Source organism: Leucopleurus acutus (assembly GCF_964270905.1).
Source record: "Leucopleurus acutus genome assembly, chromosome: 3".
Taxonomy (NCBI): domain Eukaryota; kingdom Metazoa; phylum Chordata; class Mammalia; order Artiodactyla; family Delphinidae; genus Leucopleurus; species Leucopleurus acutus.
The window spans coordinates 84,367,231-84,390,142 of NC_139145.1; the positions used below are offsets into that span (position 1 = coordinate 84,367,231).

Here is a 22,912-nt window from a genome sequence, read left to right on the forward strand (position 1 = left end):
CATGATAAAAAGAATATCTACCTTTGCGGCAGGCATGAGAACCAGATGAGATGATGTGGTTAAAGTCTCTGTTAAATGGAATGACTCTTAGTTATACTTCCTAGTCACATCCTCTGTTGAAATCATTTAAATGCTGCCAAGAAAGATTTGTAACAACACTTCTCTTGTTTTAAGAGCCCAGGCTCTGTTTCCATAAGATACAAGAAGCTAGCCTGGCGTCATCCACCAAGTGCTAAACAAAGACTTATACCAGCCTCCGTGGATGAGTTACTCCCCGTGAAATCCCTACCCCACTAGGTGTCCATGCTCCAGAGCAGACTGCATGGACAAAGGCAGGAGCCAGCCAAGTGCAAGGCACAGAAGGATGATGTCCTTCAGGTCTGAGTTCACCATGGACCTGCCCGACCCACCTCTACTCTCCTGGCTTCCTGCCTTTCACTCAACACTTCTCACAGTTGGATTCATCTATTTATGGGATCATGTTGATCCATCTCTCTCTTCCCTGGTAGATGGTGTGCTCTACTAGGACAGAGCCCAGGGCTCTTTTGCTTCCCACTGTATATGCCCCAGCCTCTAGCCCTAGAAGAGTGAATAGTGCTGCTTGATAGATAGTGCCTGAATGAATGACAGAATGCGTGGTACTTACTTTGACTTATTCCCTTAGGAAAGTATCACTTTCTATCTGAACGTTGGTTTCCACTTGACATTTCTCGATAATGAAATCCCTACAAGACTCTTCCTGGACGATGCTACAGGCAGGATGAGGCAATGACCCAAAGTGAAAGCTCAGGTTGAAAGGGATCAGGACAGTCACCCAGGGTGCCTTTCAAGTGCCTACAGCAGGAAATTCTAGAAAGAGTCTCACAGCCACCTCCAGCTGGGAAACATTTCCAGAAACGAGGGAAACACATCCTTTTGAAAACAAGGTATTTAATGCCCTTTCGTGTTTGGAGAGGAGCTGGGCTCAGCACCCTGCTGTGAGGAGATTTCTTCCTCAGGGGGTCTTGCCTGAGCTCCCAGTGTGTCCTGCAAGGAAATAGTAAACATACACCCTCAGCTTCTGGTGTCTATTTTTATGCCCTGGTTGTGTGTAGGGGGAAAGGAGAATACGTTTTGAGTATGTGTGTTTTTCCCCCTGGTGCCTGGTGACTCCCACGAAGGCTGTAAATCCCAAAATCCAAACACAAGAGGCCTATGTCAGGAGGCAATGACCCACCACTTTGGACTCCATTCAACATCTACATGAAGAATGTCCTTGGCGAAGAGCAGTTACAGCATAATAGTGGTAAAAATAACAATCATTCTCTCAATTTTCAACTAAATATAACTCCTAATGGCTAAAGTTCTATAAACTAATCAATTTTTTTTGTTCCAACCAACAGTTTGAAAATAAATGTTACCTCGGATATACAAATTCGTTATTACCTATGACATAAGATATTACGGATTGCTGTATAATTCGTTGTTTTACATCACTATCTTAGAATTTCGAGTGTTCTAAGCTTTCCTATATAGAGTGAAGGGAGACTAGAAGAAATAGGATTTACTGTATGCATTGCAAAAGATAATGCCAAAGAGTCTATAGTTAATTTAAAGAGAATGAATTTAATAAACAATGGAGAATATTGGAGCCTTGAGTTCAGGTAAACCTTCTGGAGGTAAACCAAATGCTGAAGGGAAATTGAGGTTAGCTAACTGGCTCCCATGTGTTTTTGCAAAGCTCAGGGAGTGACAGCAGCATCACTGACAAATGAGTGCTTCAATAGACAGTTGCCCGATGAGAACCTGTTACTAAAGAGGAAGTGAAGTGATTTAGGAGACACACTGTAGGGAAAGGGGCACTGAACCAGGAGAAATAAAGTTAAAATTAGAGCAGATTGGGGAGAGTTGAAAGGCAAAAAATCATATCGATTATGGTTCCCTTTCTAAGCTCCTCTAATGAAAACTGAAGATGACTATCATGTCTGTAAGATTTATTCATTCAAGAATATCAGAATCAACTCTACCTTTCCCCTGACATGGGCAATGTATTAAACCTCTGCCCTACACATTTCAACCAGGAGACAGACTAGGCTAGGTCCCCTATTATACCATTTTGAGCCTCAAGATGTTTTCCTTCGTAGCACTAAATCGGGGCTGTCATGTGAAATCTACATATGTGGTTATTTGATGGTCACTTTCCCCCATTAAACTACAAGTTCCTCAATGACAAAAATTTTTTTTTTTTTAATTTTTTTGCTAACCATTGGTTCCTAGTGTCTGGCACATTGCCTAACACATAGAAGACATCTATTAACTGAATGAATGAACAAATGAATGAGTAAAACCTACTTTTCCTTCCCCTTTTCTCTCTTTTTCATCTTCCTTTCCTACTTAGTGTTTTCTGTTTTTCTTCTATTTCATTTCATTTCATTTTCAGATCAAAATCAAAATTCACATCAACTCTTCTACACATTGGGTTGTTTTGGTCAACAGCCCCGCATAAAGCTAGGAGTAGCCTCTTTTGTCTCCAGACTACTCATATGTCTATCCCACAGAACAAAGATCAAGAACCTTAGAGAGCCCTAAACCAGCAGTCCCCGAGAAAGGTGAAGAACGTGGTGGTTCCAATTACAGACGCTGGCACAGAATACTTGGGTTTCAGTTGTACTTGGATAACTTACTGAATGCGTGATCCTCCTTGAGTTGCTTAGCCTTTCCAAGTTCTAGTTTCTACAACTGTGAACTGAGGATGGTAATAAAACCAACCACTTCCAAGGGTTATTTTAATGATGAAATGACTTACTATTAACAAACTTAAGACAAACTTAAGACTGCTCTGGTGCTGGAGAGCACTATAAGGTGTCACCTATTATTATCTCTGTGACCTCAAAGCCTAAATGTGGACGTTGTTATATATTTTTGCAACTTGTCCACAATTTGCCCCCCAAAAGTGGACAAAGGAACTAAATGTTAGACCTTTGTCCCCTGCTGCCTGTCACTGCTCATTGGCAGTCTCCTTGCCCAGCTACCCAGACTGCAGGAATGTCTGCTCTGGATTGGGGGGGGGCTGGAGCTGTGGTCCTGGCGGCTGTAGTAGAAGGGGGAAGAACCCTGTCAAAATCAGAGCCCAATAGCCAATTGTTTTTCCAGGGCAGAGGTTTCTTTGTTTCCACTCTTGCCTTAGGCAACTGTGGTGAAGGTATTCCCTTGGCTCTCCAGAGAGGCAGTCTGTGCCTAGGAACACAGCCTCATCCCAAGGGCTCCCCTCTCTTATAGCCACCTTTCCCAAACACCAGCAGGATCGTGTGATTGAATTCCTGTGTCACTGGGGGAAAGGAATGCTTTATAACTTTACTTCAAGCATCCGAATCTTTCTCTCCAAATCTGGAGAGATTAAGGTTTTTGTGACATGCAGCTCAGCAGGCAGAAATGGTCGGGGCCTTGGCAGGGAGGAGAGGTAAGAAGCTGCCCAGAGCAGCTAGGGGCCAGAGTCACTGCACCCACCAGCCACTGCGTGGAAGAGGGCTTTTCTGAGAGAAACAGGAAAGAGTGGATGAACTATCATTTCTGCATTTTACCCTCCGGACAACCGAAGAAATCAGGATGACCAGCAGAGTCCTCTGCTGGGGGAAAGCAGTTCTTTGCAGTCCAGTTTAGAGGGTTGCAGTGGGGAGGAAAATGGAGTCACCTTAGATGTACTTCTCTTTCTCCAGGATGTGGGAAGGAGTGGGAAAGAGGCAGCACTCCAGCACGGCTCCCAGTGGACAGCCCCTGAGACTTGAAACTGTTCGGTGGGATGGGACCAGCGGTGTACACAAAGCCACACTGCAGCTTTCTAATCAAAGGTCTGTGAGATGGGAACTGAGTTGTCAGGGACCCACAAACCAGAAGTGCTGGGGGCTGGTGAATGAGCTGAGATGGCCTGCTTGCAAAATTGCACAGGGAAGAGAAAGCTCACGTTTGGGAGCTGTTCCAAAGGGCCTGTGCCTGGAAAGCGGGTAACCTGAAGCTGTGTGTCCAGGCTCACAAACCCCAGTGCAGAGAAGTCTTGAGGATCATTCTTGTGTATGCTGTGTGGAATCAATGTACACAATTATACAACCTCCCTTTTCACAATCGAGCCACAAGGCAGGAACTCTATGTTTTCTTAAGGTTGACTCAAAATTTCCACTTTGTGGGAAATGGAGAGACAGGGGAGGGAGAGTTTCTCATCATTTTCATCCCCACCTGGTTTCTCTTCTCCAGGCCTGGTTTCAAAACACGTATACATATAATCCTCACCTTAACCTGACTTTTAATATCTTACTGATTTTAATTTTTTTTTTAAGTTTCAATTTAAATAAATCTCTTTCACCAGTGGGATATCTAATGAAAGATGCAAGGTATCTAATTTGGGAACATTTTCTTAATGGTTATACATCTTGGGAGGAAGGAGAAACTACTTAAAATACTGTAAAATTTAACATTGGATTTGTTTTTCCAAAGCTGCAAAATAATTAGAACTCTAAAGGAAAAAAGTCTTCGGGAGGGACCCTTACCCTTTATTTAAATGGAAAAATAAGTTGATTTCCGAAAGAAAAGTTCTGGAGCCCTGGGTGCTGCTAATACTACTCTCATGGTGCTGCTAATACCCCAATACTACTTACTATCCTTAGTCGGTACTATTGTTAATACCATTGTGAAAGTTACCATTGTTAGGCAGATACTCTAAAGCCACACTGATTTATTTCAGCAACCACGTACATTTAGGGCTTCTAGATCTTGTAGGCCAAACACTCTTATTTTAATAATGCATTACATTGATGTAGCATTTTCCAATTTTCACCATGCTTTTAGATACATTATCTCACATCTATTTTTCAAAATGGCCTTCTGAGACAGACAAAGCAAGCATTATCGTTTTTTGTTTTGTTTTTAACTAGCTTCTTGAAAAATACACTCACACACAGGGCAACAAATTCAAGTAGAAGGGCATAGATGGAAAGTTAAGTCCCTCTTAACCTGTGTCCACCTAGTCTCCTCCTGAGATATGATTACTGTTAAGAGTTTCTCTATGTCCTCTGTGTCCTTTTAGAAATTCTATGTACACACTAGCCCAGTTCTATCCATATGTGCTCTTTAAAGATGAACTCACACACATGGCAGGCTCTTCCCTGGTTTGTACCTTGCTTTTTTCAATTAACCAGTGACTTGGAGATCTTCAGTAACATGCAAGCTGTGCCTCATTCTTTGTTTGATAGTCTATGTAACTGGTCCCCTAGTGATGGGTACTTAGGTTATGCCCAGCATTTTCTGTTACAAACAGTGCTACAATAAGCAATATTAGCAAAAACTTAGATAGTTCTTACTTGGTGTTTTTCATGCACAGAAAGTCAGTTAATCCTCATAACTATCCTATGACACAGAAACTACCATTAGTTCATTTTAAAGATGAGAAAATAGGCAGAGAGATAAGTAATTTGCCCAAAGTCACACAGCTAGTAAGTGGCTTTGATTTGCATGGATTTGAATCCAGATAGTCTGGCTCTAAGGCCCAAACACAATGTCCTGCCTCTCGTGTTTTCCCTGTGCATTTAGACCTGAAAAGCCAGACCACACTTCATAGGTGGTGAAACAGACCAGAGGGGTTGGTGCTCACTGCTGCACAGCTGGGTAGTGGCAGAGCCTGAACTAGAAACCAGGTCTCCCAGTTCCCAGATCCTGGCACATTCCACTACACTTCGTGACCTGCCAGTGCCTTCAGAATGTTGTCTCTTTGAATTCCTGAGAAGTTCTGAACACTTTAGGCACGAATGGAGCATCTACACTGAGAAGTAGTTTAGGAGAAGTGGTGTTAGGAGACACCTGGGACCGTGATGAAGGAGTTCAATTCTCAGGGTCTTTCTACCACTCAGCTCCCATACTGGTAGATACGGGATAGATAGATATTGTGTTAAAGCAAATGTTACCACAGAATATCTTTGATATAAACATGTACTTTTTGAGTTGCAAGTCTAGAGATAAATTATATCAAATTTTATTCAATGTTACCACTCATTTTTGGCTATTGCCACGAAAAAGAAATTATTAAATCATGAAAGTTTAGGCTAAAGAGAGTAGGCCCATTTTAACCCTACATGGCTACTCATTTACCACAGAGAAAGTGGCAGGGAACCAACATTCTCCCCTCCGGCTTGAGAACGGCACAGCTGCGCTCTGTATCTGAAACTATCTTCCAAAGTGCTGGGCAGCCCTGGAGAGTTGTGAGCAGAACTATTTTCAGTACCCCTTCAGTTTAAATAGTTCAAGAATCTCCCTCAGATGCTCACACCCCCCTGGTCTGGCCCCACTTGACTATGAATGCCTTTGATTAAAAGGCTGGAAGCCTCCTCAGAACCATCTAGTTGCATCTTTCATCATCATACGGCCTCACATTGCTTGGTATTTACTGTCTTCCGATCACTTTGCCACTTATACGTTTCTATGACTGCCCCCATGACCACCTTATGAGGTACTGTGTCTTCACTAGTTCTGTATCCCCTTCACCTAGACAGGGCTTAACCCACAGTGGAAGCTCCACAAATGTTTGTTGAATCCTTCCCTGTTTTTCTCTGCTGTCCTTAAATTTCCTCCCACTATTGTCCAACTGTTGCCCGGGAAACCTGAACTCTTCCAGCAGCGATGCAGGCTGATGGAGAACCAGGCTCCCTGCCTTTGCTGCCAAAAGAAAGACTTGAGATAGGTTTCTGGGATACACATTTAGGTTTATAATTTTTCTTCATTCATTTGTCATTTGTGCACCTACTATGTGCCAGGTATAATGCCAGGCACTGGGTGTACAGAAATGAACATTCTTGTGTGAATGACAGATACAACACTGAATACACAAATATAGGATCACAGCTCCTGGCACATGGACTGAAGGTGCTATGAGAGAGGCTACCAAAGGAGATGTAATTTAGACTGGGAAATCAGGGAAGGCAACTCTGAAGAAGTGATATTTAAGCTGAGACCTAAGGCTGTGGAAGGGATCCAGTTACTCACAAAAGAGGAAGGAGGAGAAGGCCAGCCGAGGGAACAGCATATACAAAGTCACCAATGCAAGAAAGAGTTTGGAGTCAGTGACACCTCTGGTGCCCCATGTTACATCCTCTCAGCCCTCCTCTGTTTCAGCCACAGCTATGGTGGACGGTCCCTGACAGCTCAAACTCATATCCATCTGACAGCCACCCACCTCAAGCATCTGAGCATCTTTCTTCTTTCTCTGATAATGGCACAAGTGCAGCCTAGAAATGCCAGGGTATTAATGCTGTCCCCTACTCCAACCCCTACCAGGCAACCCTCAACTGCAGGGCACAGGAGCTGGTCCATAAATGTCTCAGCCTCCCCTCCTTTAGGTGAACATCACTGGGAGACATTCTGTACACTTCTCAGTAGGTCTCAGCAAAAGATAGACATGTTGCTCACAACAGCAATTTCCAAAACTGTGCTTTTTGTTTTTTCCCCTCCTTTTCTTTCTCGTTCTTCTCATGCCCTCACTCCTTTTGGATCACTGACCTGCCCCCCCACTACCAATTTGCCCCTAAGTCATTTCAAAGGAACTCAGTCTAGGATACACACACATTAGAGGAACTGAATAAAGGTCTTAAAGGGAGTGCGCAAGGAGGAGAGTAAAGCCAGATGAGGCTGGAATTGTAGGATGGAAGCAGACTGTGCAGAATTGAGAATGTTATACTCCATGGTTCTGGGTGCAGACTGGGTTTAGTAGATGTGCAAAGCAGGAGGCTCTAACAGTAGTCCAGGCAACAAAAGATGGTGACTTGTACTGTAATGTTGGCAGAGGTGATAAAGGGAGATGGACAGGTTGGGATATGTTTTAAAAGTAGAATGGTCTGCACTTGCTGATGGATTGGGTTAGAGAAAGGAAGGGATCAAGGATGACTTGGCTTGAGCAACTGAGTGGATGGTGATAATGTGTAACTGAGAATGGAAGGATGGGCAAAGGAACAAGAATGAGCAGGAAAATCAAGTGTAATTTTGTACTCACAAAATCTGAGATGTCTGTGTGACACCCAGGGGGAAAACATCAAGTACGTGTTTGTTTACATGAGTCAGGAGCTCAGGGGAGCAGCCAGCAATGTAGATTTGGGATCATCTGTTTATACACAGCGTTTAAACCAAGGGACTGGATGAGTTCACCGGGAGAAATCAGGTAGGCAGAGAAGACAGGAGGATCCATGATGGAGCCCTGAGGAGCTCCATCATTTAGAATTTAGGTAGAGAAAAAGAAAAAAAAAAAAGGCAGCAAATGAAATTAAAAAGTAGCCAGCAGAAATAGAGGAGACTCGTGGTATCACACAATCCAAGAGAGGAGTTTCAAGAAGGAAGGGGTGGTCAACTGTTTTGAATGCTGCTCAGAAGCAGGATAACCTGAGGATGTAGAACTATCATCTCTCATATCTTTCATCAGCATTAAATCACAAAAGGCACACACGCTCAGGCCAGGCATCCCAAGTGCAGCCAAGCTACTCCTAAAAACCAGCCGATGACTCGAGGCAGAAACTAAATACTTCGTCTGAGAGACAGCTCACTCAGAGATCCTTAGATCTGTGTGCCTCCGTCTGCCCTGGCCTCTCTCTTCCTACCTTGCTTTCCAGTCTGCTGTACTTCTGGCTCTGGTCCAAGTCCTGGAGTTCTTCTAGCCCCACGGGAACTATTGTATTAGTCTTCTAGAGCACTGTGTTTTCTAGGGCTGCCATAACAAAATGCAGACTGGATGACTTAAAACAGCAAAAATTTAAACCACTCTGGAGGTTAGAAGTATAAGCACAAGGTGTCAACAGAGATGGTTTCATTCTTAGGCCTCTCCTTGGCTTGTAGATGGCCATGGTTATCCTTGACTTCATAGGATCTTCCCTCTGTGTGTGTCTGTGTCCTACACTCTTCCGATAAGGACATCAGTCATATTGGATTAGGGCCCATCCTAATGACCTCATTTAACTTTAGTTACCTCTTTAAAGACCCTATCTCAAAGTACAGTTGAATTCTGAGGTGCTGGGGATTAGGACACTGACATATGAATTTGGGGGGGACACAATTCAGCCCATAACAGATATATTATTCTTTCTTCAAGTCTTAGCCATGATTTAAGCATCTCACCACCATAGGCCTACCCTTTCTAGGTCACCAGATCACAGATCTATACACTTAGTCAATTTCTAAACTCTCCTCTTGACTTTGTCTTTCTGTTACTCATTGCCTTCCTTTAAAATAAAATTTTTTTTACTTAATACAATTTTTAAAGGTTACTTTCCATCTACAGTTATTACAAGATATTGGCTATATTTCCCATGTTGTACAATACATCCTTGAGCCTATCTTACACACAACAGTTTGTACCTCCCTCTCTCCCACCCCTATATTGCCCCTCTCCCCCCCCACTGGTAACCACCAGTTTGTTCTCTATATCTGTGAGTCTGCTTCTTTTTTGGTACATTCGTTAGATTGTTGTATTATTTTAGATTTCACATATAAGTGATATCATATAGTATTTATCTTCCTTTATCTGACTTATTTCACTTGGCATAATGCCCTCCAAGTCCATTCACACTGCTGCAAATGGCAAAATTTCATTCTTTTTTATGGCTGAGTAGTATTCCATTGTGTGTGTGTATGTACGTATGTGTGTGTGTATATATATATACCACATCTTCTTTATCCTGTCCTCTGTTGATGGACACTTAGGTTGTTTCCATGTCTTGACAATTGCAAATAGTGCTGCTATGAACATTGGGGTGCATGTATCTTTTCCAATTACAGTTTTATCTGGATATATGCCCAAGAGCAGGATTGCTGGATCATATGGTAGCTCTATTTTTAGTTTTTTGAGGAATCTCCATAATGTTTTCCACAGTGGCTGCACCAATTTACATTCCCACCAACAGTGTACAAGGGTTCCCTTTTCTCCACATCCTTGCCAACATTTATTATTTGTAGACTTTTTGATAATGGCTATTCCGACAGGTATGAGGTGATATCTCACTGTGGTTTTGATTTACATTTCCCTGATGATTAGCAATGATGAGCATCTTTTCATGTGCCTGTTGGCCATTTTCATTTCCTCTTTAGCAAAATATCTATTCAGTTCTGCCCATTTTTTAATCAGGCTGTTTGTTTTTTTGATGTTGAGTTGTATGGGCTGTTTATATATGTTGGATATTAATCCCTTATCGGTCATGTCATTTGCAAATATCTTCTCTTGTTCAGTAGGTTGTCTTTTCATTTGTTGATGGTTTCCTTTACTGTGCAAAAGCTTTTATGTTTAATTAGGTCTCATTTTTAAATTTTTGTTTGTATTTCCTTTACTTTAGGAGACAGATCCAAAAAAATTATTGCTGTGATTTATGTCAAATTGTTGCTCTTTTATGTAGCCTTTAGCTTTCTTTGTTTAGCTGTTGAGCCTCGCTATAATCACTCAGGTTTAAAGTTGCCACTCTGTTGGCCTCTGTACACAGTAATTCATCAGGGATACACAGAGTGGTCCCAGGAAAATTCACTGAGAGACACAGGGTCTTTCTTCACTGAAGTTGAGTGCTCTACACCTTAGGAGGTTAGCTTTCCAGTAGTCCTTCTCTTCTAGCAACTGTTCAGTTTAGATTAGCCAGTGATGGCTAATACTCTAAGATTTTTATTGGTGGTGGCAGAAAAAGATTTATTTCATGGCCATCCATATAGTTAGAGAAGTTGAAAGGATCCACACCTTGCAGCCAGATTTTCAGGATATTAAGAGACACTCTCCATCTCCTAAGTCACCCCAAGAACCTTCAAAAGTTGGCCATCCCGTAACTCCCTCAAGTTATGTCATTTTTATTAGCTCACTCTTGTGTTCAAAAGTTTTCAATGTCTCTTTCTTGCTTATTTCATCTAGTCTTGCTCCTTCTAAAGTCTTTTATAAACCAGCCCTACCATACTACCATCCATATGATAAAACAAGCTCTCCACCAATGCAGCCCTTTCTCCTCATAGTTATGGAAGTTGACCTTGCTTCTTCCCACCTGCCCTGTAGTCCTTACTTGGAACACCATCCTCAGTGCAGGTCCCACCCCTTCCTGGAATCCTGCCTGCCAATATATGCCAGGCTTCACATTATTCTCTTCAAAATCCCAGAGCCCTTGACATCCATCCATAATTTAGCCTTTTACCTCATCTTGACTTTCTTTCTGTTTCCTTTTTTATTGAATTATAATTGATTTACAATATTGTGTTAGTTTCAGATTTACAGCAAAGTGATTCAGTATTTTTTTTCACATTATTTTCCATTACAGGTTATTACAAGATATTGAATACAGTTCCCTGTGCTTTATAGTAAATCCTTGTTGCTTATCTATTTTGTGTATAGTAGTTTGTATCTCTTCATTCCATTCTCCTAATTTGTCCCTTTCCCTCTCCCCTTTGGTAGCCATAAGTTCATTTTCTATGTCTGTGAGTTTGTTTCTGTTTTAAGTGTACATTCATTTGTATTATGTTTTAGACTCCACATGTGAGTGATATATATTTGTCTTTCTCTGTCTGACTAATCTCACTAAGTATACGCACCTTGATTTTTAATCTCATTCTGTACATTAGTCTAAACTCTCCATCCAAATGATAAAGTTCTCTCTAGTCTCACCACCTGCCCACTGACCTAGGTCAAGCCCTATAATCTCTCACCAGAATGATTTCAATACACTTAACTGGTCTGATATAGTACCTCCTCTACTTAGAAGTCCTTCACAAGCTCTCAGGATGAAGTTCATTCCCTTAACCAACACACACAACCTCTCATGCTCCAGACTCGCTGGCCTTCTGGCTTCATCTCCCTTTCTCTTCCCTCACCATCACACACAACTTCAACCCAGTCACACAGAGCCCCTTGTTCCCTGAACCTGTCATCCCGATTCATGCCTCGCATGTGCCATTACCTGGAATGTGCTTGCATGCCTCATTCACCTACCAATCCCCATTCATTTTTTAGACTTAGCTAGAGGGAAACCTCCTCCAGGAAGTCTTCCCTCATTTATTTATTTATTTATTTATTATTTTTTAGTTAGTTATTGAGTTTAGAGATGCTTTTTTTCTTTTTTTGCAGTTTTTAAAAATCGAAATATAGTTAATTTACAATGTTGTGTTATTTCCAAGTGTATGGCAAAGTGATTCAGTTACACACACACACACACACACACACACACACACACACATTCTTTTTCAGATTTTTTTCCATTATAGGTTCTTACAAGGTATAATTCCCTGTATTATACAGTAGGCCCTTGTTGTTTACCTATTTTATATAGAGTAGTGTGTATATGTTCATCCCAACCTTGTAATTTATCTCCCTGCCCCCACCCAGTGTTCCCTCATTTAGATGCCCCGTCCATGCTTCCAAAGCACCCTATTCCTACCACTCTCAGCACTTGGGCTGTTCTGTAAGCACTGCTTCCCTTTAGCAGCAGAGGCTATGTCTTTTTTATACTGATATTCCTAGTGCCCAGCATTACAACTGGCACACAGTAATACTAAAATATCCCACAAACATTTGTTCAACGATTGGAAGAAGTTACTATTGGTTTCCTGCCTGCTATTTCTCTTCCTTCTCATTTATCCTACATATTGGTCCCATAGTAACCTTCCTATTAGAACAGATACCTTATATCTTCCCTACCCCCAAAGCCACTGATAGCTCATCATGGCTAACAAAATCCATCCTCTTCAATTTAGAATTCAAGATCCTTGGCAATCTGATCCCTACTCTGCATATAACCCAGTTCTACTTGCTATTTTGTAAGAATGTCTCCTTTGCTTTCCAAACCCTGGTTATTGACTCAAACCTGAATAGCCAGCCTGGAGGGATGCCCTTTTGTTTCCCCTCCTATGTTCTCCTATCAATGGTCAACCCATTCTCCAAGCCTCAGGTCAAATCTCATCTCCTCTATAAAAACATTCCCAAATTCCCCCACTGCCTGAGTCATAGTTAATTTTTCCCCTCTTCTACTTTTATATACTTTTGGTATCTAATTATAGTATTCATTGCTGTTTGCTTTATATTAGGGGAGTGTGTGTGTGTGTGTGTGTGTGTGTGTGTGTGTGTGTGTGTGTGTGTGTTCCCCACTAGATCATGAACTCCTAGATGATACAGTCCCCTTGGTACCTAGGATGTAGTTCGTGCTCAGTAAATGTACTAAACTAAACCTTTTTGTTAGAAGCCCTGAGTTCCAGTCTGGCTTCTATTCCAGGCTTGGCTGCTTATAACCTTGGGCAGGTCCCTTAACTTCTTTTGGCCTCCCTTGCTTCATCTCTTAATCATATCAGGGATGCTGTGAAAATTAATTATTTATCATTTTGAAAGTGCCTTGAGATCTTTAGAGATTGGCATTTCTATTTTTGTGGCATCCTTCTCACTAGAGCTTGCAGTTCTTTTAAAAGAAACAAGCAAAGGAGAGACATGGACTGTTCAAAGAACAGTTTTTTTCAGAATCTGAAATAATTACACCCTGTATTTCAGACAAGGTCATCTTTTACCCTTTGTAGCAAATGATGGAGTCTTGAAGAAACCTATTTTTCCTACCAGTGACTTTAAAGTGATTTCAGTATTTATGTAAAATTTTTAAAAGATGAGTAAGGATTCTATCATGCAGAGAACAGAGATTTTCCTGAGGGAAGAAATAAATGAAGTAAACTTTAAAAACATTCCAATGTAAATGACCTTTACAGAAACAAGTCACCTGTTATATGTCCTGGTCAAGGCTAGCAGCAGAAATACTTACTTGAGTGACTTGTTCATTTCAAGATACTCAAGGTATACCCGAAGTCAAGGGCAAAGGGAGCAACGTCACTGATGTAATAACTCTTGTTTCATACACATTAACTCAATCCTCACAATACTCTCATGAGATACTCAGAGCAGGTCTTACTAAACCCATTTTATGGTTGAGGAAATTGCAAGCCACTGTGGTTATGCAACTTGTCCAAGGCCACTGCATAAGCAGCAGAGCCAGAACTCAGTTCAATCTTTTTTTTTTTTTTTTTTTTTTTTTTGCGGTACGCGGGCCTCTCACTGTTGTGGCCTCTTCTGTTGCGGAGCACAGGCTCCGGACGTGCAGGCTCAGCGGCCATGGCTCACGGGCCCAGCCGCTCCGCGGCATGTGGGATCCTCCCGGACCGGGGCATGAACCCGTGTCCCCTGCATCGGCAGGCGGACTCTCAACCACTGCGCCACCAGGGAAGCCCTCAGTTCAATCTTTTGACTCAAGTTCAGGACTCCTCCTACTCACCTCACTACCTCTCAGCCCAGTGCTCTGAGCACTGTGCACAGGTAAAGGATAAGATGAAGGTGAAGGATAAGATGGGAGGGCAAAGAGAATGGGGTACGTCAGAGAACTTCCTATGCACGCCCCTCCCCACACCCAGGTCCCTTAACCACTGCGCCCTTGTAGTAGGAGTCAAGTCACAGCATGAAATGGGACGTAAGAAAATGAGCCGCAGGTTATTTCTAAAAAGATAAAAGACCTCACCTCTCCCAAAGCCAGGGGCTAACAAAGCCAGAGCTGAGGCTGCACACCAGCTGCCCATGCCCCAAGCTGCTCGCAGACCCACCGTGGCCATCACCCTGCCCAGGTCTTCACCCTTGTCTCCCACTCATCACAGTGTACCCAGGCTCCTCCACAGAGGTTTCTGCTGTAGTCCATAACAGACCTGAATTTAGAATCTTGCTCTTCCAAATGTTGTCCCTGAACCAACAGTATCAGCATCATCTGGGAGCTTGTTAAGAATGCATAGCCTCAGGCCTCACCCTAAACCTATCTAAGCTCTGTCCTTAGCTTCTCTTCGTGATGATTCCTGACTCGTGACCCTGGCAATCTCTGGAAAACATCTAATTTCTCTGACCCAGATTTTACCCCACCCCCGTCCCCAACTCCTTCCCCTGTGTCATCCCCACCCAGCCTGGACACACTGACCAAACCACTTTCTAGCACTCTCATGCTGGGGATATGGCAATGAACAAACATTCCCTACCCTTATGGAGCTTACATTCTGGAGGAGGGAGATAGACTGATTAAAAAAAAAATTAGGTAAAAAATGAAAAAGACTACAAAAACAAACCTAGCCTTCGGCAAGGTCACTTCTACTCAAGCACCAAGGTCAGGGCTGGGTCCTCTGGGTAGAGATCTATCGCCGTTGGTCCGACGTACACCTCCGCCCCCTCTCTGCTTGGCAAGAGATGACAAAGACCTTGCTGACTCCAATGCTAAAACCTGGCATAAGAGATCGGTGCTCAGCAGTTCCCAGGGCGGATGGAAACAGTTTGGCCTTGCCCAGCAACTGGTCCTTCTCCAAATGTAATTCCTTCTGGAGATAGTCACTTTTTTTTTTTTTTTTTTTTTTTTTGCGGTACGCGGGCCTCTCACTGTTGTGGCCTCTCCCATTGCGGAGCACAGGCTCCGGACGCGCAGGCTCCGGACGCGCAGGCTCAGCGGCCGTGGCTCACGGGCCCAGCCGCTCCGCGGCATGTGGGATCTTCCCGGACCGGGGCACGAACCCGTGTCCCCTGCATCGGCAGGCGGACTCTCAACCACTGTGCCACCAGGGAAGCCCATTATTACCTTTTTTAATGAACGGGGTGTAACAGATCAGAGTTTTATAGACAGACCTAATAAGCAGGCCTACTTATTTTTTCCAGTTGTAAGACTGCTCCACAGCCTGCTTTGCTGCTTCCCTTAGGTCATTTCCACACTCAGAGAGTCACAAACATGAGAGGAGGATGCATGCTGTCGTTTCTTAAGAGCCAAAGGTGACAGCAGCCTCAGCCCCTGAGATGCCGCCTGGTTGGTTTGATTTCTAAATTGGGACTTATCAGACTTCATTTTTTTAGAAGTTTTGTTATCATTATTTTTGTTCAGACAAAATAATCAACTCTCAACTAATTTGGAGATTTTCTATCAAGAGAATCAAGAAGAAAAGCAGACTATAGTGAAATGGGGTTGAGCTGGAAAGGGAAGGAAGCAGAGGGAGTTTTTCAGCAGTACGAGTGCAATCTCAGCTCAGACGCCTCCCTTCAGCCAGAATGAAAGAATGGTCTCTTTCTCTCTCCTTCATAACCCAGCCCAGTTTACTTTTTAAAATTCTGTAGTGTTTACAGAAATCCACCCAGGCATATGTAGTTATATTTCTTTCTTCCGGAAAGATTTTGATTTTACAATTTCAAAAAGTTTACCTATAATGTCTCAGCCTAAAGGAAATAATTGTTTACATTCCTTTAGTTCTCCTAATCTTTTCCCACATATACACATACTTTTCACATGATTCGTATCATAGAGTATGTATGATTTTGTGTTTCTAATGGAGATTTTTTCTTCAAGTCATCAAGGTTGGCTTGAGACGCTATTCTCTAATTCTTACGTTTCAAAATAGAAGATTTTTATTTTAAAGCGATTTAAGTTATTATAAAAACTGAGTTGCAAGAGTTGCTTCAAGTGGAATATCTGTTTTATTTAGTTTCTGGGTTAAGAGAGTCTACCATAAATTCATGAAGTCATAGCCTCCCTAGTTGTCTGATTCCGTACTTTGTTCCATCTCCTTCATGCAATATTTCTAAGAATGAAGTGCCACTGTGAACTTATAGGAGAAAAGTACTTCTCAGAGATTTCAAACGGAGAACATTGAGACTATGAACCTCGTGATACAGAAGAGCAATCAATTCCAATCAGCTTGGAGCAGAGGGAAGACAGTAGTGATGCTGGTGACTGAGGGATCTGACATTCCAGAGGATCCAAGAGGAGTTTTAGAAGCAGGTAGAAAAAAGCAAAGAGATTCTTGGAGACGGCATCAAAACCTTCCCTTGTCTAGAACTTGTTAAAGTACCTCTGTCAACTAAAAGTATTAACCTCCTACCTTGTTCTCTTTATAGATAAAATGTGAAGGGGAAAGACATACTGAACAGCTTCCGTCTTCACTGTTGTCCAAGAAATAAAGTGACAAAAGATTCTCTAGGTCCCCTATGACTTACGTACAACAGAAGGGAATAAAAAGCAAAGTTTAACATACTATGCCACGTTCAAGACAAAAGAGTTAACTTCAAAGGTGTTTAATATGGTGAATTTAAATTGCATATTTTAAAAAAGGAGAGCAAAAAATAGTTTAAAATCCAGCCCCTGGCTTCCCTGGTGGTGCAGTGGTTAAGAATCCACCTGCCAATGCAGGGAACACGAGTTCGAGCCCTGGTCCAGGAAGATCCCACATACCGCAGAGCGACTAAGCCCGTGCGCCACAACTACTGAGCCTGCGCTCTAGAGCCCGCGAGCTACAACTACTGAGCGCACGTGCCGCAACTACTGAAGCCATGCGCCGCAACTACTGAAGCCCGCGTGCCTAGAGCCCGTGCTCTGCAACAAGAGAAGCCACCGCATTGAGAAGCCCACGCACCACAATGAAGAGTAGCCCCCGCTCGCCACTAGAGAAAGCCTGCGCACAGCAACAAAGACCTGACACAGCCAAAAATAAATAAATAAAGTAAATTTTAAAAAATTAAAAAAAAAAAGCCAGCTCCAAATTTACCAAAAAGAACCTAACTAGGAAATGGAAAATCCTAATCAATTCTATTATTTATCTATTGCTGCTTAACAAATCACTCCCAAACTCAGTGGCTTAAAACGCATTTCTTTTCAGTTTTGGGAAGTCAAGAATCTGGAAACAGCTTAGCTGGGTGGTTGTCGCTCCAGTTTTCCCATAAAAAGACTTGACTGGGGCTGGAGGATCCTCTTCCAAACTCACTCATACGCTGTTGTCCAGAGGCTTCAGTTCCTTGCTGGCTGTTCACAGAATCATCCTGTGGCTTTGTCCATCGGGCTGCTGAGTGTGCTCACGATAGGGTAGTTGGCTTTCCTCAGAGCGAATGTTGAGAGGGAGAGAAAGAGAGCGGGAGAGAGGAGCGAGGAGAAAGGATGCCTTTCATGACCTAATCACATACATTCACTTCCACCATATTCTATTCATTAGAAGACAATTCAGCCTACACTCCAGGGGAGGGGAATGCGCCTCTGCCCTTTAGGGAGAGGATGTCAAAGAATCTGTGGATATATTTTTAAACCAAAGCACAACAAACTTCTAAAACTGGGCAGTTGGAAGGCTGTGTGGGCAGTATGGAGGGCTGAGGAGGGGCACCAGCTTCTAATACAGAACATAGAAGCTAGATACACAGGAAAGCTCAGCTCCTAACCTCACTCCACTCCCAGAAACTGTAGAAGATAGGCAACAAAATCCTGAGGATTCTCACCAATCTGAAGAGAAATATATTCAGTACATATGTATATCTCTTTCATCTTCTGACTGAGGATGAGTGGAAATGGATATGGAGAGAAAGGAAAAAAAAATAGAGAACGGGGCAGTCAGTGGTGTTGACTCTGTCTGGAAAACATGAAGGATTTGAGTTCCAGGGTGAATTGGGGAAAAAATCCAAAACCAAAGGGTATCTATTGACACTGTAGGGGCTCTGCCCACACCCCCTCAGCATTCACAGCTACCATGTTTGCTTTTCAGGTTTCCAATCGCTAGCACCTACAACTCTCTGAGCGTTTTGATTTGTTTTTTTATTTGTTTTTGACCAGCTGAGCCCACATGACCTCTTGTGGGGCAGAGAGAAGTGCTGGGGAATTAATGCCTCCTTCCAGCAAAGCTCAGTCAGTGACTGACAACCAGGGGTAAATATTCCAGTTCCTCTGCTCTCAATTATGCTGACTCTGCTGTGTGTTCTACACTGCCTCCCAGAGTTCCTATTGCCCACACAAGTAAGCTACTGGAACCACACCATTTACTGCCTTCTTCCCCTACCCTCCCTCACTTTTTCTCCCCCTACCAGTGATTCTTGGGGTCACCTCCCAAATAAACCACTTCCACTCATTTCCTTCCCTCAGGTTCTGCTTCTGTGGAAACACAACCTACAGACCACCGAAAAGAATATACATATATATATATATATATATATATATATATCTCACCTATATGTATACATATATCCCCATATCCTCTCCCTCTTGTGTCTCCCTCCCACCCTCCCTATCCCACCCCTCTAGGTGGTCACAAAGCTCCGAGCTGATCTCCCTGTGCTGTGCAGCTGCTTCTCACTAGCTATCTGTTTTACCATATGGTAGTGTATATACATGCATGCCACTCTCTCACTTCGTCCTAGCTTACCCTTCCCACTCTCCGTGTCCTCAAGTCCATTCTTTACATCTGCATCTTTATTCCTGTCCTGCCCCTAGATTCATCAGAACCATTCTTTTTTAAGGTTCCATATATATCTGTTAGCATACGGTATTTGTTTTTCTCTTTCTGACTTCACTCTGTATGACAGACTCTAGGTCCACCCACCTCACTACAAATGACTCAATTTTGTTTCTTTTTGTGGCTGAGTAATATTCCATTGTATATATGTGCCACATCTTCTTTATCCATTCATATGTCAATAGACACTTAGGTTGCTTCCGTGTCCTGGCTATTGTAAATAGAGCTGCAATGAACATTGGGGTACATGATTCTTTTTGAATTATGGTTTTCTCTGGATATATGGCCAGTAGTGGGATTGCTGGGTCCTATGATAGTTCTATTTGTAGTTTTTTTGGTTTTTTTTTTTGTTTTTTTTGCGGTACGCGGGCCTCTCACTGTTGTGGCCTCTCCCATCGCGGAGCACAGGCTCCGGACGCGCAGGCTCAGTGGCCATGGTTCACGGGCCCCGCCGCTCCATGGCATGTGGGATCTTCCCGGACCGGGGCACGAACCCGCGTCCCCTGCGTCGGCAGGCGGACTCTCAACCACTGTGCCACCAGGGAAGCCCTATTTGTAGTTTTTTCAAGGAACCTCCATACTGTTCTCCATAGTGGCTGTATCAATTTACATTCCCACCAACAGTGCAAGAGTGTTCCCTTTTCTCCACACCGTTTCCAGCATTTATTGTTTGTAGATTTTTTGATGATGGCCATTCTGACTAGTGTGAGATGATATCTCATTATAGTTTTGATTTGCATTTCTCTAATGATTAATGATGTTGAGCAGTCTTTCATGTGTTTGTTGGCAATCTGTATATCTTCTTTGGAGAAATGTCTATTTAGATCTTCTGCCCATTTTTGGAGTGGGTTTTTTGTTTTTTTGATATTGAGCTGCATGAGCTGCTTGTATATTTTGGAGATTAATCCTTTGTCAGTTTCTTCATTTGCAAATACTTTCTCCCCTTCTGAGGGTTGTCTTTTCATCTTGTTTATGGTTTCCTTTGCTGCGCAAAAGCTTTTAAGTTTTATTAGGTCCCATTTGTTTATTTTTGTTTTTATTTCCATTTCTCTAGGAGGTGGGTCAAAAAGGATCTTGCTGTGATTTATGTCATAGAGTGTTCTGCCTATGTTTTCCTCTAAGAGTTTTATAGTGTCTGGCCTTACATTTAGGTCTTTAATCCATTTTGAGTTTATTTTTGTGTATGGTGTTAGGCAGTGTTCTAATTTCATTCTTTTACATGTAGCTGTCCAGTTTTCCCAGCACCACTTATTGAAGAGGGTGTCTTTTCTCCACTATATATTCTTCCCTCCTTTATCAAAAATAAGGTGACCATATGTGTGTATGTTTATCTCTGGGCTTTCTGTCCGGTTCCATTGATCTATATTTCTGTTTTTGTGCCAGTACCATACTGTCTTGATTACTGTAGCTTTATAGTATAATCAGAAGTCAGGAAGTCTGATTCCTTCAGCTCCGTTTTACTTTCTCAAGATTGCTTTGGCTATTCGGGGTCTTTTTTGTTTCCATACACATTGTGAAATTTTTTCTTCTAGTTCTGTGAAAAATGCCAGTGGTAGTTTGATAGGGATTGCACTGAATCTGTAGATTGCTTTGGGTAGTGTAGTCATTTTCACAATGTTGATTCTTCCAGTGCAAGAACATGGCATATGTCTCCATCTGTTTATATCATCTTTAATTTCTTTCATCAGTGTCTTACGGTTTTCTGCATACAGGTCTTTAGTCTCCTTAGGTACGTTTATTCCTAGGTATTTTATTCTTTTTGTTGCGATGGTAAATGGGAGTGTTTCCTTAATTTCCCTTTCAGATTTTTCATCATTAGTGTATAGGAATGCAAGAGATTTCTGTGCATTAATTTTGTATCCTGCTACTTTACAAAATTCACTGATTAGCTCTAGTAGTTTTCTAGTAGCATCTTTAGGATTCTCTATGTATAGTATCGTGTCATCTGCAAACAGTGACAGCTTTACTTCTTCTTTTCTGATTTGGATTCCTTTTATTTCTTTTTCTTCTCTGACTGCTATGGCTAAAATTTCCAAAACAATATTGAATAATAGTAGTGAGAGTGGGCAACCTTGTCTTCTTCCTGATCTTAGTGGAAATGGTTTCAGTTTTTCACCATTAAGGACGATGTTGGCTGTGGGTTTTTCATATATGGCCTTTATTATGTTGAGGTAGTTTCCCTCTATGACCACTTTCTGGAGAGTTTTTTTTATCATAAATGGGTGTTGAATTTTGTTTAAAGCTTTTTTTGCGTCTATTGAGATTATCATGTGGTTTTTATCCTTCAATTTGTAAATATGGTGTATCACATTGATTGATTTGTGTATATTGAAGAATCCTTTCATTCCTGAGATAAACCCCACTTGATCATGGTGTGTGATCCTTTTAATGTGCTGTTGGATTCTGTTTGCTAGGATTTTATTGAGGAGATTTGCATCTATGTTCAACAGTGATATTGGACAGGAGTTTTCTTTTTTTGTGACATCTTTGTCTGGTTTTGGTATCAGGATGATGGTGGCCTCGTAGATGAAGTCTGGGAGTGTTCCTACCTCTACTGTATTTTGGAAGAGTTTGAGAAGGATAGGTGTTAGCTCTTCTCTAAATGTTTGATAGAATTCGCCTGTGAAGCCATCTGGTCCTGGGCTTTTGGTTGTTGGAAGATTTTTAATCACCGTTTCAACTTCAGTGCTTGTGATTGGTCTGTTTATATTTTCTATTTCTTCCTGGTTCAGTCTCGGAAGGTTGTGCTTTTCTAAGAATTTGTCCATTTCTTCCAGGTTGTCCATTTTATTGGCATATAGTTGCTTGTCGTAATCTCTCATGATCCTCTGTATTTCTGCAGTGTCAGTTGTTACTTCTCCCTTTTCATTTCTAATTCTGTTGATAGGAGTCTTCTCCCTTTTTTTCTTGATGAGTCTGGCTAATGGTTTATCAATTTTGTTTATCTTCTCAAAGAACCAGCTTTTAGTTTTATTGACCTTTGCTATTGTTTCCTTCATTTCTTTTTCATTTATTTCTGATCTGATCTTTATGATTTCTTTCCTTCTGCTAATTTTGGGGTTTTTTTTTTTTGTTATTCTTTCTCTAATTACTTTAGGTGTAAGGTTAGGTTGTTTATTTGAGATTTTTCTTGTTTCTTGAGGTAGGATTGTACTGCTATAAACTTCCCTCTTAGAACTGCTTTTGCTGCATCCCATAGGTTTTGGGTCCTCATGTTTTTCATTGTCATTTGTTTCTAGGTATTTTTTGATTTCCTTTTTGATTTCTTCAGTGATCTCTTGGTTATTTAGTAGTGTATTGTTTAGCCTCCACGTGTTTGTATTCTTTACAGTTTTTTTCTTGTATTTGATATCTAGTCTCATAGCATTGTAGTCAGAAAAGATACTTGATATGATTTCAATTTTCTTAAATTTACCGAGGCTTGATTTGTGACCCAAGATATGGTCTATCTGGAGAATGTTCCACGAGCCCTTGAGAAGAAAGTGTATTCTGTTGTTTTTGGATGGAATGTACTATAAATATCAATGAAGTCCATCTTGTTTAATGTGTCATTTAAAGCTTGTGCTTCCTTATTTATTTTCATTTCGGATGATCTGTCCATTGGTGAGAGTGGGGTGTTAAAGTCCCCTACTATTATTGT

General features: G+C 41.9%; 1 protein-coding gene across 1 annotated transcript in view; it reads left to right on the top strand.

The window, feature by feature from the left end:
* Window positions 1-3,719: 3,719 nt before the first annotated feature.
* Window positions 3,720-22,912, top strand: part of APC (APC regulator of WNT signaling pathway) — a 191,527-nt gene continuing 172,334 nt past the window's right edge. The window contains exon 1 of the mRNA XM_082836192.1: window positions 3,720-3,827. The gene's annotated coding sequence lies outside the window, so the exon portion shown is untranslated. The remainder of the gene's footprint in view (window positions 3,828-22,912) is intronic.